We start from the raw sequence: 17,818 nt of genomic DNA on the forward strand, positions 1-17,818 counted from the left end.
ACACATGAATGGGGAGTAGGATAATTATACCAACTCTAGGTGAAAAGGAAGTATTTTCAGTGGTGAATAAGTAAACACAACTAGATTCAGAACTGTTAAAGACTGGAGTTCCAAATAATGTCTAGGGTAGTTAAAGTGAAACACTCCCAATACTTTTCCTTTATGTTGTAGAGATTAAATCCATCTGAGGAATACTTCTGTGGCTCTATTTTTAAGAACACTTGTAACACAATGTATTTAATTTGAACAATTCACTTGCTATCAATTCTTCTTAGTGGATAGTAGATATTCCTTACAGTGTTAGTATTTTTCAAATCATGTATCATGTATTGAGCTCTTGCCATAGCTGTATATATTGGTATGTGCTAAGTATAATATATATATTTTAAAAAAGGGTCCCTGGGGCTTCCCTGGTGGCGCAGTGGTTGAGAATCTGCCTGTCAATGCAGGGGACACGGGTTCGAGCCCTGGTCTGGGAAGATCCCACATGCCGCGGAGCAACTAGGCCCGTGAGCCACAACTACTGAGCCTGCGCATCTGAAGCCTGTGCTCTGCAATAAGAGAGGCCGCGATAGTGAGAGGCCCGTGCACCGCGATGAAGAGTGGCCCCCGCTTGCCACAACTAGAGAAAGCCCTCGCACAGAAACGAAGACCCAACACAGCCATAAATAAATTAAATTAAAAAAAAAAAAAAAAACTACTTAAAAAAAAAAAAAAAAAAGGGTCCCTGTCCTCTGATTTAAAGTCTAGGCAGGAAAGTAGTATATACAAAGAAGTTAAGCAATATGGTCTGGCTAGAGGATATGTAAGAGATAAATAAGGAGAGGATTGTATACCATTAGATCACAAAATCAGACCATAAGTACTCTAGAAGGGCAGAGATGGAGAAAATTAATGGAGGATGGAGTTTTAGAAAAGTAATAAAAGGGTGTTTCATAGAAAGTGTTCAACTGTTAAACCTTAAAGAATGGGTAGGAGTGAGGTTTGATCTTCAAAATCATGGAAAGCACAGAAGCTACAGGTTTCCCCTATTACTAGAAATAGCAGCCCACAGAGTAAGAGAAGGTATTTGCAAAGCATATATTAAGCAAAGTATTTATTCAGTATATATATATATATATATAGCAAAACCAATAAGAAAAACAGTGACACCTGTAAGAAAAGTTGGCAAAGGTTTGAAGTGCACTTTACAAAAGGGGTTCTCAAGGCCAATAACCACAGGAAAAGGCGCTCAACTGCTTTGGTCACCAGGAAAAGGCAAATTAAAACTACAATGCACCATCTTACACCCATTTGGATGGCTAATATTTAAAAAACAAAACAAAACAAATGTTAGCAAGGTTGTAGAGAAATTGGAACCCTTGTGCACTGTTGGTGGGAATGTAAAATGTGTAGCCACTATGGAAATAGTATGGCAGTTCCTCAAAAAATTAAAAATAGAATTATCATGTGATCCAGGAATTCCGCTTCTGGATATGTACTCAAAAGAACTGAAAGGAACTCAAACAGATAATTTGTGCACCTGTGTTCACAGTAGTAGTATTCTCAGTAACCAAAAGGTGGAAGCCATCCAACTGTCCATCAATGATTGAATGGATAAACAATATGTGGTATCTACATACAATGGAATATTATTCAGCCTTGAAAAGGAAGGAAATTCTGACACATCCTACAATACCAATGAACTTTGAGGATATTATGCTAAGTAAAATAAGCCAGTTATAAAAGGATGAATAATGTATGATTCCATTTACATGAGGTACCTAGAGTAGTCAAATTCATAGAGACAGTAAACAGGATAGTGGTTGACCAGGGCCGTGGGGGAGGGAAAATGGGAAGCTATTATTTAATCAGTACAGAGTTTTGGTTTTGCAAGATGAAAAGAATTCTGTGGAAGGATGGTGGTGATGGTAGTGCAACACTGTGAATGCACTTAATACCACTGAACTGTAAAATTAAAAATGGTTAAGATGGCAAATTTTATGTTATGTGTATTTTACCACAATTTTTTTTAAACTAAAAAAAACCCAAAAAACAAAAAGCAGAAAAACCCCACAATGCCACTACAAACCTATCAGAGTGGCAAAAATAAAAAAGATAAAAACTATCAAGCATTACCAACCAAAACTATACATATACTGCTATTAGGGGTGTCAAATAGTACAATCATTTCAGAATGCTATTTGCAGTATCTACTAAAACTGAACATATACAAAACTTAAGACCTCACAATTCTACTCCTAGGTATATATCCAAATGAAAATGCTTACACGCCTTTTCCTAAAGACTACAAGAATGTTCACAGCACAGTTCACAATAGTCACACACTAAAAACTACCCAAATGCCTGTAACAGTAATATGGATGAGTGAATTATATTATACTTGCACAATGGAATATTGTACAGCAATGACAATGAACAAAACTACAACTATTTTCAACAATATAGGTAAATCATACAAAAACACAGGTAAGCAAAAGAAGCCAGAAAAAGTGTATCCTTTGGAGGTGGATTATTTGAAGATTGCCCTGGGGTGCTGTTATAGTCCTATTTCTTGATCTGGGTGCTGATTGTATAGGTGTGTTAACTCTGAAAATTCATCAAGCTATATACCTATGATTGATGTACTTTTCTGTATTTTTGTCATACAACAACAACAACAAAGTTTTTTAAAACCCAGCAGTTGTGTGTGTGTGTATGGGGGGGGGCAGTGAGAGAGAGAGAATTGATAAATTGATTATAAGATTTATATGGAAATGCTAAGAATCAAGATAGTCTTGAAGAAGAACATGACTGGAGAATGTTTACTCTTGGCCGTCAAGACTACAATATGTGTGATATTAGTGCAGGGTACATAAATGTCAATAGGACAGAATAGAGACTACAGAAATAGACCCATGTATTCAATTTTTCAACATAGATGTCAAGGTAATTAAGCTAATGGGTGGGGGAAGAGAGTGTCTTTTCAACAAACATTGCTGGAATAATTGATTATCTATATGCAAAAAAAAAAAAAAACCCTCTACCCTTAATCCTACTCTCTGAAAAAATTAATTTGAAATGGATCCTAAACCAAAATGTAAGAGCTAAAAGTATAAAATTTCTAGAAGAAAACAAGAGAAAATCTATGTGACCTTGAATTAGGCAAATAATTCTTAGAACACAAAGAGCATGAACTATAAAAGAAAAAATTGATACATTCGACTTTATTATAAAGTTTAAAATTTTTGCTCTTTATAAATGGAAATCTCATACACTGATGATAAAATACTATAACCACTTTGGAAAACAACTTGACAATTTATTAAAAATTTAAGCATATACCTACCTCATGACCCAGGAATTCTCCTAGGTATTTAAGCAAGAGAATTAAATTAAAAATATGTATCTACACAAAGACTTGCATAAGAATTCAAGTTTGGGAATTCCCTGGTGGGTGGTCCAGTAGTTAGGACTTGGTGCTTTCACTGCGGCGGCCCGGGTTCAGCTTTATTTGTAACAGCCAAAAATTAAAAACAAAACCAAAAAACTAACAAAACCACCAAATGCCCATCAGCAGGTGTATGGATTAGCAAATTGTGGTATAGCCATATAATGGAATACTATTCAGCAATAAAAGGGAACACATTTTTGATACATTCAACAATGAATCTCAAATCATTATGAGAAATGGTAGAAACCAGACCAAAAAAAAAAAAAAAGTACATACTAATGGAGTTGACTTAAGTAGCTTAGAAAAACAATGGTTTAATTGGACAGTGTAAGGCAAACAAAGAAAACAATATACAAACACTATGCTTTAGCTGGTAAATTTTTTTCTCATAGGGGTACGGTTAGCAATTTTGAAACTATTTCCACATGTTGTATTAGTTTTCTAGGGCTGTTGTTGCAAATTACCACGGACTTGGTGGCTTAAAATGATAGAAATTTATTCTCTCACTACTCTGGAGACCAAAAGTCCAAAATCAAGGTGTTGTCAAGGCCAAAGTCTCTGAAATCTCTCCAGAAGAATCCGTCCTAGCCTCTTTAAGTTTCGGGTGACTCTGAGTGTTCCTTAGCTTATGGATTCATCACTCTAAACTCTGTCTTCTCATGGCTTTCTCCTCTTTTCTCTATGTGTCTCTCCTCCGTGTGTCTCTTTTAAGCACATTTGTCATTGGATTTAAGACCCACTCTGATAACCCAGGATAAGGGTCTTGAGGTCCTTAACTTAATTATATCTGCAAAGACCCGTTTTCCAAATAAGGTTACATTCACAGCTTCCAGTTGTTAGAACAGGAACATGTCTTTTGAGGGCACCAATCAACCCAATACTCACGTATATAAAAATTGAATAAGAAAATATATTGTAAATAAAGAGAGCCAGGTTTCTCACTGTCAGAGAAAAGAATAAGCAAGGGGGAACGGCTAGAATGAACTCTGTGGTGCTAGATTAGAGATGCAGGTATCAGCATGACCTTATATTTATATCAATATGTATGCAGAGATAACAGAAATACATACATATATTTCCTACCTCTGTCCATTGAGAGAGGCCAGAAACAATGACTCTCAAGTAGCAACAAGCACACTGAGTACCCAAATCTTGGTGTCTAAATACCATTCTCCAACAAACAGAACCAGTGCTCCTTGAATAAATGGTTATTTCTAGGGTTAGGGCAGGGAAAATACAATATGAGCCTGGAGCATCTTACAGTGCCAGAAAGTAAGGAAGTATTCAGAAAAGACAGAAGTATGGAGACAAGGGAGATTAGTGATTGCCTAGTGCTGACAGTGGTGGGGAATGACGCAAATGGACATGAGGTTTCTGTGAGGGGTGATAGAAATACTCAAAAATTAAATTCTCTTAACGGTTGCACAGTTCTGTAAATATACTAAAAATTATATTGATATCATGTACCCCCCGGGATGATGTGATGAGCATGAAATCTCCTAAAACTGAACATGCACATAACCTTAAAAACAGGTAAATTTTATGGCATGTAAATTATATCTCAATAAAGCTGCTTAAGATGAGAGAGAGAAAGAAGAAAGTGCTCAAAAAAAAAAAAAAAAAGAAAGAAACAGAAAAAGAATGGGGTATGTCAAAGGCACACAGGAACCAACTGATAGAGTACCCAATGACCAAAGTTGGAACAATTTGAGCAAAAAATTAAATAATGATAGTATTGTATTATAACCCCCCCAAATAAAATATTCATGCCTCCATACTGAAATACATAAATACATCATACACACATACATATATACACACACACGGAAGAGGGGACAAATCTTCCTTAGGGAAGAATTGCAGGTACTAAATGTAGAAGAAATGAGGGAAATAGAAAATTACCATTAAAACACACCAAAATGTTTAATTACCATTAAAACCACAATAATAACTACTACAAACAAAATCCACTGATGAATGCTAAAATTAGTGGATGAAACTCTTAAGAGAAACAAGGTATTTTCATAGCCTCAAAGTATCTCCACCCAAACATTTACTAATTAATTCCTGGGGTTTTAACATGAGTCTACAAAGTCTTTCACACTCCTTCTTCCAAGAGGTGAAGCTTAATTCCCTCCCTTCCTTGAGTATGGTCTGGACTTAGTGACTTGCTTTTACTGAAGAGAGTATGGAAAGGGAAAAAAATAGCAACTTCACAGTGAAGAAAACTGGCAGACATGACCTTAAAAACTGGTCGAAGTTAGTATCACTAGCAGTAAGTCATGTCATTGGGGACTTCCCTGGTGGTCCAGTGGTTAAGACTCTGTGCTCCCAACGCAGGGGGCCCCGGTTGGATCCCTGGTCCGGGAACTAGATCCTGCACGCTGCAACTAAAGATCCTGCACACCACAGCTGCCAAATAAATAAATAATTTTTTTAAAAATAGTAAGTCATATCAATACCGTGTGCTCCCTGATATGATATGATGTATATGAAACATTTGAAGCTGAGCCCATATCCTAGGACTGATCCATTCCATCCATTGGTTTACATCCGACAAAGCATGTTCTCATTTTGCACCAAAAGACCTTTAAAAGAGTGTCATTTTTATAACAGACCAAATGCCCATCAATAGAAGAATAGAGGGGCCTCCCTGGTGGTGCAGTGGTTAAGAATCACCTGCCAATTCAGGCGACACGGGTTCGAGCCCTGGTGCAGGAAGATGCCACATGCCGCAGAGCAACTAAGCCCGTGCGCCACAACTACTGAGCCTGCGCTCTAGAGCCCGCGAGCCACAACTACTGAGCCCACGTGCCACACTGAGCCCACATGCCACAACTACTGAAGCTCGCGGGCCTAGAGCCCGTGCTCCGCAGCAAGACAAGCCACCGCAATGAGAAGCCCACGCACCGCAACAAAGAGTAGCTCCTGCTCGCCGCAACTAGAGAAACGGCGAAGACCCAACGTAGCCAAAAATAAATAAATTAAAAAAATAAACTTAAAAAAAAATTGAATAGAAAAATAGTGTTATACTCAAACAATGGGATGCTATAGAGTAATGATAATAAGTGAAATTTTGCTACACACAACACTAGTGATAGAAGTTCACAACGTAATGTTTAGTAAAAGAAGCTAGGCACAAAAGAATATGTACTATGTGACTTCAATTATGTAAAGTTTAAAAATTAGACAAAATTAATCTATGGTGTTAGAAGTCAGAGTAGCAGCTAAACTTGTGGGAGGGGGTTTGTAATCAAGAGGTGGGGAATGAGGAAAACTTCTGGGCTGCTGGCAACTTCCATCTCCCTGCTCCACGTAGTGGTTATTTATAACAGGTTATTCAGTTTGCGATAATTCATCAGTCTGCACACTTGTGATAAATAACTCTTTTGGTATGTGTATTTTACTTTAATGACTTTTTAACGTTAAAAAACAACTTTGAGGCAGAGCTGCTGGCTGCGGGGGAGGGCAGGGGCTGGCATCCATGACAGAGCCCGGCTAGGACCCTAGCAAGGAGGCTGAGAGGCGGCAGGAGGGGCGTTTAAAAAAACAAACAAACAAACAAACCAAAAAAAGTGGCAATTAGATAAAAATCCCTGCCATACCACTGGCTGGATATTACCTAATCTCATTGGGCTGAAGTTTCCTGATCTATATGATAAAGATAAACGATACTTGTTCAAAAGATTAATTTGAGGACTATTAAATGAGATACCGTATATAATATATACAGAGTAAGAGCACAGGGTCTGGCACAAGTAAATAGATAATATAAGGCTGTTATCAATGTTGCTGTCATTATCCTCTTCATTACCAGGGACAAGGGGACCTTCCTCCCAGTTCCCAGCCATGCTTTGTTTCATGAACCCCCAGAGCAGCTCAGCTTGGGTCTGGTCTCACAAAGTGCCTCTTGACTCCCTGTATTTGCTTTTAATCCCTCCAGAGGGTTCGAAAATTAGCCAAGGGAGAAGAGATGTCATCCTCTCTGCTCATCACAAAAGATCTATTCATCTGCTCATCATGAACAATCTCATGCGTGTGTGGCAGGGACTGCCCTTCTCCCTGGAGTGAGGATGGGAAGAAGCCCTGGGTTGGTTGGAGCCTTTGAAGAAGGCACCTTCCAAGTTTAACTAATTTAACTAATTGGAAGATACTTTTCATGTGACTCAAGCTCAGGCACTGGTCATGATGTGATGATTCATGTGTAAAGATATAATTAAGGTTAATTGAAACATGTGGAGTCTATGAAGGGGTATGAGCATCTAATTAATGAGTTAACGGAAAGTGTAGAATAATTAGATGGAAAGGAGGCCTAATAGTTAATCAGCATCAGGGGTCAGTCACAATAGCCAGATAAAAAGAGGCCTTGGTGGTATATTCCAAGGTGATCAATTTCCCAAATATCCTGCAAGGGTTTGCTGAGCAGAGAGACTCAATTTCCAGGGAATGAAATCCCAGTGGTTCCACTAATGGTAATAAAAACACCAATAAAGACACATATGTTGTATATAAACTTAATAGACCAGATCAACCTATATAGGGCAATTCATTCTATAATCTTGGCCAAGTCTTACAATACATTATTTTCAGAGGCAAACGTCAAGTTCTGATGACAAACTTAAATCTAGAAAAAGGAGTGGACCTACTTTTATAGGAAAAAGATGCTCAGCTTTGTAACTATTGGGTTGGCTTTGAATCACCTAGGGGGAAAAAACAATTCTGTGCCCCAACCAAGAAAAGATTAAAAATCCAGAACTAAAAGAAAAAAAAAAAAATCCAGAACTTCAGTGAGTTTTGGGGTCTGGTGAGAATTGTAACCTACAGGGTATCACACTGATATTACTGGAACATTAGGAAGATGTCAAAATAAATTCATCCATAATCCTAGGGAGATATGAAACAACCTTAATGAAGAGATAAATTCAACATAGGGTATTTGATATTTAGAATAGTTTTAAGTTAAATATTATAGTAAGTTTTGCTATCATATGTGTGTATTTTGCCTGCTGTTGAAGGTGTTGGATTTGCAATTTCAGTTTAAATTAAGGTAAGTTAATCAAATTTTATATCGTTGCTTAAATGCTCAATCTGTGGAGAATTAAGTAAAGTTCAAATCACTGTGAGTGTTCCTCTGTGTGCAAAATGCTCTCAGATACTAAAGACTAATCCACGTGCCCAGCATAATCAACCTCTGGCGAGAGAAGGACCATGACTCACAAGGCACCCTGGGCAGTGAAACGTTTCTGTGTTCATCAGCTCAGGCCGCCAAAACAAGTACCACAGACTGGGGGGGCTTAAACAGCAGAAATTTGCTTCCTTACGGTTCTGGAGGTGAGAAATCCGAGATCAAGGTGTCAGCAGTGTTGATTTCTTGTGAGGGCCTCTCTCCTTGGCTCGTAGATGGCATTGTTCTCCCTCTGCCTTCACGTGGTTTTCCCTCTATGCCTACCTGCGTCCTAATCTTCTCCTTGTAAATTCACCATATTGGATGGGGGTTCACCCATATGCACTCATTTCACCTTAATTACCTCTTAAAAGCCACATCTGCAAATAGTCTCATTCTGAGGTACTTCAACAAATGAATTTTGGAAGGACAAAATTCAGCCCATAATTTCTAAAACTCAAGAGTCTGGGGCTCATTCACTGCAGGCAGAAGGACCCAGCCTTGGAAAGTTGCTGAGGTGGCAACTTTGGGGGAGGGAGAGAAGGAACTGAATGATCAGAGGAGTTGGAATCGGGCAGGATGGGGTGTTTGGAGGCAGAGAGCATTGGGTCCTAAAGGTTGTGGCATAGAGATCCCTCACTGCACATAGGTCTCCAGGGCGCTTTATTTTTATTTTATTTTATTATGTTTTAAAAATTAATTTATTTTTACTTATTTATTTTTGGCTGTGTTAGGTCTTTGTTGCTGCACGCAGGCTTTCTCTAGTTGCAGAGAGCGGGGGCTACTCTTCGTTGTGGTGTGCTGGCTTCTCATTGCAGTGGCTTCTCTTGCTGCACAGCACGGGATCTAGGTGCACAGCCTTCAGTAGTTGTGGCACGCAGGCTCAGTAGTTGTGGCACACGGGCTTAGTTGCTCCGCGGCATGTGGGATCTTCCCGGACCAGGGCTCGAACCCGTGTCCCCTGCATTGGCAGGCGGATTCTTAACCACTGTACCACCAGAGAAGCTCCCACCAAGGTGCGTTAAAACATCTCAGTGCCCAGGTCATACCTCAGAACCATTAAATCAGAATGTCTGGGGGTGAGACTTGGACACCAATAACTTGTAAAGCTTCCCAGGTGATTCCCATTGTGAAACCCAGGTTGAAAGCCTAAAGGTTTGATCACTGGAGCTCTTGAAAGCTCCAGTACTTGCACAAGGCATGTTATTTATACCCTCTAAGGGTGTAACTTTCAGACTGATGGCCCCCAGCCCCACTCAAAGTTAATGGCAGATCCCTTGGTCATCTTCACTCTGGGCCGGGGGATTCTACGAAAGGGCCACTGCTTGGAATGATCCCTCCTAACAAACACTAAGGCCAATACTCGGGTCTCCCTTGACTCTTCCCAGGCACTTTGCCCCTGATGTTGAGCCTCCAGTGTGTTTCCATAGCTGTTTCCAGCCCCCGACCCTCACCCTCTATTTCCAAGAAGAAAGAAGGAAGTGAGAAAGCTATTTTTTGATATTTGCAGATATACATATTCGCAAATATGTTGGGAATGTTTGAACTATGTTAGCAGGGTGAATACTGCTACCCAATCCTTCAGGAATACTACATCATGGAAATATTGTACTTAGAACAACACAATATCACCACGGGCCTCCCTGACCTGTGCAAATATTAGTCTTTAACTGAAATGACCAAAAACAGATGTTTCATATCTAGAATGTTTTCTCACAGAGAGTTTCAATAGAAATATTTTAGCTCTCCAGATACATCCAAATAAAATATTTGGTTTTGAAACTTTCTATTTTAAAAGTCAGTGATTTGTGACTTCATTACAAGAGATGAGGCGTGAATCAGGGCCCTGTTTTCATCTTTCATTTCTCATCTTCAGGCTGAGCAAGGGTGAACTGTGAAAAGTGATAAAATTCTGAACTCTAGTGATTTAGAGATGAGTTTTCAAAAACATGCATCCCTGAGGTAATGAAACTGAGAAATGCCAGTGACCTTTACTATAAAACCTGCTTGGTGACTCCTTTCACATAGATTTGCATTATAAAACCACAAGTGGCTTTTGATTAGAAAAGTTTGTCCCCGGGACATAATAAAATCAGGTATGTAGCCAAATTGTAAAGTCGTATCATCAGAGAAAAATGTATCACTCTAAAGAGACATAATATTACCCCAATCTCAATATTATTAATATGGTATACTTAAACTCCAGGGAAAAACTGGAAAGTGAAAATATTTTACAACAATGCTTCAGAATCAACTGGAGATCTTATGAATTCTGATTCTGGTAGAGCCTAAGATTCTGCATTTCTAGAAAGCTCTCCGGGGATGTCGCTGCTGCCAGTCAGTAGACCAAGGTCTTTGAAAGCTTGATTTCCGCCTCCATTAATTATACCCACTCCAAAGGTAACAGTTTCTAAAGCTTTAATTCTTCACTAACATTTTCATCAGCTTTGAACAGTCTTGACAGTTACAACTTTATATCTATTAGCATTATCTACCCCCTCCCCAAGTTTTATTTTTTAACTTCTTAGGGGGTCTCTTTGTGAACAAATTTTCCCTTACCACCCTTTTTATACTTGATTATATAGTCTATAAACTATTTATAAAGGTCATCAACTCATTATTAATTAGCAAACCAAGACTTCTCCCCAGTGCCTGGTAAGACGTGTACTAGTGAGATAATTGCTAATGTTTAGCAACGATCACCCATAGGACCTCCAGTAACAGTAATGGCAACTACTGTTGATTGATGCTCAATTTGTCAGGCACAGTGGTCTAAGTGATTTATTTAACTCATCTTAATTAATTGTTATAAGAACCCAACAAGGAGGTATTTATTTTATTTAGCAAACAGTTATGCAATGCTTTCTATGTGCCAGACGCTATCCTAAGTGCTCTACAAATATTCACTCAATCACTCCTCAGAAACTGTATAAGGTTTGGTGCCATTATTATACTCATTTCACACATGAGAAAACTAAGGCCTAGAGAAGTTAAGTAACTTGCGCAAAGTGACTCAGTGAGAAGAAGGCGGTTTGGTTAGAACCTAACAGTCTGGCTCGTGATCAACCTCCTAAGGAGAAGAGGAAGCAGGTGAGAAAATAAAAACTTAGCTAACTTGTCTCCCAGCCAGTAAGCGGAGGAGACAGGGGTCAAATGCAAGGTCTGTTGCACTCCTGTGCCCCTTTGTCTCTGACCACTCCACATTGCCTCTCTCATTTATTAGCAAACAGTGCCGCTGTGGAACACTTGATTCTCATTGAATGAATATAATCTCAGATCCTTTGTTTTGTATCTTTAACTGATCATTTTTGTCTTCATTAAAGACAATTAGAATTTCAAACTATGATTTCGTATGTTTAAGAAGTGGTTTTAAATATTAGATCATGTCTAATATTTAAATATGATGTATTAATCCATATAGTTATGGAAGGAACAGGAAGTTATGTAACAAAATGATCAAGTGGCAGGAGCTGAAACAAGATTATCTCATGAAATCCCCCAATTCCATACATTCAGTGGGTTGTGACTCTTAGAGGAACAGTTTAATTGAACTACCAAATACTTTAAGCCTGTTTAGTTAAAACCAGGACTATTTCTAATTTCATGATATACAAATTAGAAACATCTATTCAGTGATAAACTGGGTGTTAACCTATCTCTTGTAGAGAGCATATTGTTGGGTCTTGCTTTTTAAAAATCCAGACTAATAGTTCTGTGCCTTTAATTGGAGTGTATTAATCCAGCTAAGATTAATGTACTTATTGATATAGTTGGATATAGGTCTACGTTTTGCTAGCTGTTTTCTGTTTGTCCCATCCTCTGTTCCTCCTTTTCCACCTTTATGTGAGTTAATCAAGTCTACTTGAGTATTCCATTTAGATTCCTCCATTTTTAAGATATACCTCTGTAATTTTTTATTGGTTGCTCTAGGGATTACTGCATCTTAACTTTTCAGTCTACTTAGAGTTAATACTGTACCACTTCATTTAAAATATAAGAATTTGCAACAGTATGATTCCATTTATGCCACCTCATTCTTTGTGCTATTATTGTCATATATTTTACATTTATATAGATTATAAACCTTACAATACGATGTTATAAATTTTTGCCTTAAAAATTAATTGTTTTTTAAATAAAGAGAAGAAAAAGTAGTATTTTATATTTATCCAAATATTTACTCTTTCCCATGTTCCTCATTCCTTCTTATAGATTCAAATTTCTGTTTGGTGTGGCTTCACTTCAGCCAGAAAAACTTCCTTTAATATTTCTTGTAGTACAAGTCTGTTAGTAACAAACTTTCGTTTATCTAAAAATGTCTGCGCTGACAGTTTTCATTTTCTTTCAGCACTTTAAAGATACTATTTCATTGTCTTCTGGTCTCTGTCTCTCTCTCTCTTTTTATCAGAAGTGAGCTGTCATTTGTGTTGATTTCCTCCTGTACGTAATATGTCTTTTTTCTCTAGCTGATTTCAAGATTTTCTCTTTATCTTTAGTTTTCATTTGATTATGATATTACTAGATGTGGTTTTCCTTGTATCTCTCTGCCGGGAGTTTGCTGAGACTCTTGGATCTCTAAACTGATGTTTTTCATCATTATTTCTTTAAATATATTTTTCTGCCTCATTTCTATCTCCTCTTTTTCTGACACTCCAATTACACATATATTAGACCCCTTGATATTTCCCATAGGTCACTGAGGCTTTTTAATTTTTTTTCAAAGTCTTCCTCTCTATTCTTCAGATTTGATGATTTATATTAGCCCTTCTTCTCCTACTTCCAATATGCTCTTAAGTAATTTTTTCATTTCTGACATTTCATTTTCAGATCTAGAATTTCTATTTGGTTCTTTGCTGGTATTTCCCAGATAGTCAGTCATTGTGACATTTTGTCCTTTAAACCCTAGAACATATTTATAATAGCTGCAGCAAAGTCCTTGTCTGCTAATGCCAACATTTAATCCCAGGGTGGATTTCTATTGATGGTTTTTCTTCTTAGCTTTAGATCACATTTTCCTGTTTCTTTGCATGCGTGCCTATCAATTTATTGTCTCTTAATTCCAAATTCACTCTTTGTACCTGCTCTGTGAAAATGGACTGACTCTTTAAGCACTTCTTTATATAGTTAGTATGATGTTAAACTTTATTAGTGGAGGAGGCTAGAGGCACATTGCAGACTAAAGAGCACTTCTCTTCCTGGTTCTGCTATGCTGCATTGTTTTCACTTGCTCCTGCTGCAGAGGCCATCAGCATTGTGTGTGTGTGTGTGTGTGTGTGTGTGTGTGTGTGTGTGTGTGTGTGTGTGAATATCCAGTGATGCACTGCCTCAAGTGTGTGCCTAGAGCACATAGTCCTTTGGTGACCTGGCAGTCCTATCCCAGGCCTGGTAACCACCATGCTGCAGCCTTCCTGATGTGGACAATAGCACACTTCAGGCCTTGTACTGGGAAAGGTACCCCAATTCCCTTTGTGCTGCCGCCCACTAGTGTCAGTTTGCCCGCATCCCCCAAGAATTGGTTCCTGTTGTCTTCCTGATGCAGACACCACCATGATTCAGACCTTGTGCTGGCTGTGGTGCTCTGACTTCCTTGGCTTGCCTGCACCTCAGACTTGTTTCCCAAGATTCTCTAAACATGGACACCGCACACAGCCTGCCTTACTCTGCCAGCAAGCAGTCTTCTAACACTCTGACCCCCTCTGTGTTCCCATCTGCCAGTATCAGCTTGCCTGTGTACTGGAAGGTTGCTTTCTGCTGCCTGCTGATGTGGACAAGCTCTGGACTGAGCCACCAGTAAAATTCTCTGCCATCTCTTGTCTTGAAACCACTCCTTCTCCAAGGAGGTCTGAACCCCAGTCTTAGGTAGGAAAACCCCTTCCAAGTTTGTTCTTCCTTGAGTACTCTCCTTCAGCCCCAGAGTACCCTTTTTAGTTCTCCTTACATCTTCATAATCACTCTTCTATCATAATTTAATAATTCTTTATATTAAACTTTTTTGTCGCAATTACTGTGTGGTTTCTATCCCCTGATTAGACCCAGACTGAAACAACCTATCTAGTAACTTTTAAATTGTATATTGGACCTTATTACTGACATGATATAGAGACTCTGGATTGTGTTGTTTTCCTCTGATAGTATTGATTTTTGTTCTAGTCACCAGTTTAATTATTGACTCATCACCTTGAATTTCTATAAACTTGGTTTTATACTTGGTGAGCGCAGTTCTATTTCGGCTTTGCCTTTATTCCTAGGCAAATCCCCCAGTACTGAGACATAGTCATTTTTCATAAAGTCTGGTAATTCTGGAATTTCAATGGAAAGGTTAAGGTATTTACCAAGTTCTTCTAATTTTGCAGGACTCAAATTTTAAATCCAGCCTCCCTATGCTGAACAGCAAAAGAAATACCTGCTTAGCTCCATGACCTTCTGGCTGTTGCTTTCCACTGGGCTCCTTGAAGTCTCTCCCATACATGCATAGTTCAGAAATCAGCCAAGGATTTGAGGGAAGTTTTTACACAGATTTTAGCATTCCCCCTCTGTGTCTCTCTCCTTCCTGAGATTTCCTTCCTTACTTTCCAGATGTTTTAGCAGCTTTGAGCTCCATTCTTTGACAGTTCAAGCCAACAAAATTGCAGTTTTCCTTTGGAATTCTAGCCACTCTCAGAGTTTAGGCTGCGGTGTGCTTTCAGGGCAAATCCGTATAAATGTGGCTCTCTCCTTAATCTCTTCAGTGTCTGCCAGAGTTTGGTTGCTCTTTAGTGCCTTATGATAAGCAGTATTTTATATTTTGTCTAAAGTTTACTGTTATATGCAGGAAGATTAGTCTGATACAAGCTTTCTGCCATTACCAGGACCAGAACTCTAAATTGCATTTTATTAAGACATTATCCAAATAAGTAATTGATAGAGGTGTTAGCAATATTAATACTGGAAAGGGTTTTACTAAACAAAAATCAGAGAAACCATATCTCTGAGTCAATTTTTGATATTAAAGTAGCAAGTTAATTTTTGATTAAGTTATTTTTTAAAGAAAATGTCTAATTTTGATTATGTTATACAACACTAAATTCTGGATATTGAGTTTGCCCTTGAAGTGCCTTACTGAACAATTAACGGATTGTGTGAAATACGTTAAGCATCAAATGTTTTAAAAATAAGATATCAACTAGGAAAAAAAGGTTGTTGCAATTTGACAAAAGCAGTCTTCTTTCTAAAACTGGGCAGATTATGACATGTGATACTACGTTTTGATGAGCATAGTGTATGAAAATGTTATGGTTTGGACCAGGTTTTTAGGTACAAATGTTACATATTTATGACTATATTTCTCTGTCTGTATACCATAGTACTATCAACAGTGAGGTTGATCTAGGGAATCAGTTAATGAGGATATAAAAACAAACACTTTTATTTTATTTTTATTTTTTATAACTTTAAAGGTTACTTTCCATTTACAGTTATTACAAAATATTAGCTCTATTCCCCATGATGTACAATACATCCTTAAGCCTATCTTACACCCAGTACTTTGTACCTCCCGCTCACCTACCTCTGTATTGCCCCTCCCCACTCCCCAGTGGTAACCACTAGTTTGTTCTATATATCTGTGAGTCCTCTTCTTTTTTGTTAAAAAACAAATACTTTTAATAGGAAATAGAAATTTTGGAAATGTGTAAGTATCTTTGTTAAATTTCAATTTGTTTCTTATCCAGTTGTTTGTAGAAACCAGAATGACTATATGACAAAACACAGGGTTGCATTTTTACCCTCTTCTTTCTACCCTTCTTATTGTGGCATTTTGTAGTTGAGAATTTTTTAAACCTATAAGTGTTCAAATGTATACTGTATTTTAATTAAACAGGGCGCTACCAACAATGATGGTAGAAATTCTTTGTTTCAATGGCTCTCTGCAATTCGACTGTTCTCCTAATGTAAGATTGTCTGGTTCCTTGGGTTCTTAATATGTTTGAAGCTCCCCATCCGCATTGTGTCTATAGGTAACAGCTAACATTCTGTGATTCTTAAAAGGCATACAAAGGTCTTCTCTAAATGATACAACCCTGGGATTCATAACCTTTCATCCTTTCTTGTCCTTCACAGTCATCTAACTGCACATTCTGCATGCGCAGAAAGCTCAGGATCACATACTCTTATTTATCCAGTTCCAGAGAATTTTATTCAGTATAGGTAATTCCAAGATTAGAGACTCACGTTACGCAATTATTTTTGACATTAATTTGCCTTTTCCATCTTGGCCAGGTTTATGGCCTCTTTACCCTGACACAAGTTTCAAATGTGGCTGGTTGTTCTTATTTTCACCAGGCTTTGGTCCCGTTTCAGGCTATCTCCTGTAGGACCTGTTTTGAGCCTGGCTCTGAGACACAATAGCTGCACGAAATTTGAATAAACTGATTGTCAATATGTGCCATTTTATTGAGGAAATTGTACCAGTTCTAAAAAGCCAGGTAAGGCAAGCCCCTTTTTGTGGAATTCTGACCTCCTGAGAGAGGTGCAAGCTGGTCCTCAGCAATCCAGATTTGAACTGTGTCTCCTAGATAGTCTAACCCAGTGACTTGTGTGTGAATTAGGAATATAAATACTTAATTTTAGTTTTCCTCTTTCTGGCTCATCTAATAAAAAGTAAGGAATATGAGTTAATAATTCCAACATTAGCTAATCTCTTGTGGTTGGGGTGGAATGAGGAATCTCCACTCACAAAGCACACAGGAAGCTGAGTTGCGGTGTTAAGGCTGCAGGCAGCAAAAGAGAAGCAGGCCCTGCAAATGAAAGTGTGCACTGGAAAGGAGAGGCTACAGGAAAAAATGTTGAAGGAAGCGGCTTCTCCAGTCTGTGCACAGTCAGTCCTGTCTCAGACCATTGATGAGATGAGGAGATGACCAAGAGGGCTGGCCAATCTCAGAAAATTATGTGGAACGCTGGAAAATAAATGGACCAGAGGTACCCAAAGTTTGGGTTGGCTATTACCTTCAGACGTTTGAAATATACTTAAACTACCATTTTGTCCTTGGTTAAGGTTGACTCCACGTGGCAGGATATTTGAGCAGGGCTGTGACTTTAGTGTCTACCAATGACCATGTGCAGATTTTTAACATTATTATTATCTTTTACTCAGAGGAGATATAATATATGTACATTTTGTGAGTCCAATTCAACTATCTCCTTCTCATGGAATTAAAATACTGTAAACACATTTGGCATATATA

Source organism: Balaenoptera acutorostrata, chromosome 4, assembly GCF_949987535.1.
Source record: "Balaenoptera acutorostrata chromosome 4, mBalAcu1.1, whole genome shotgun sequence".
Classification (NCBI taxonomy): Eukaryota; Metazoa; Chordata; class Mammalia; order Artiodactyla; family Balaenopteridae; genus Balaenoptera; species Balaenoptera acutorostrata.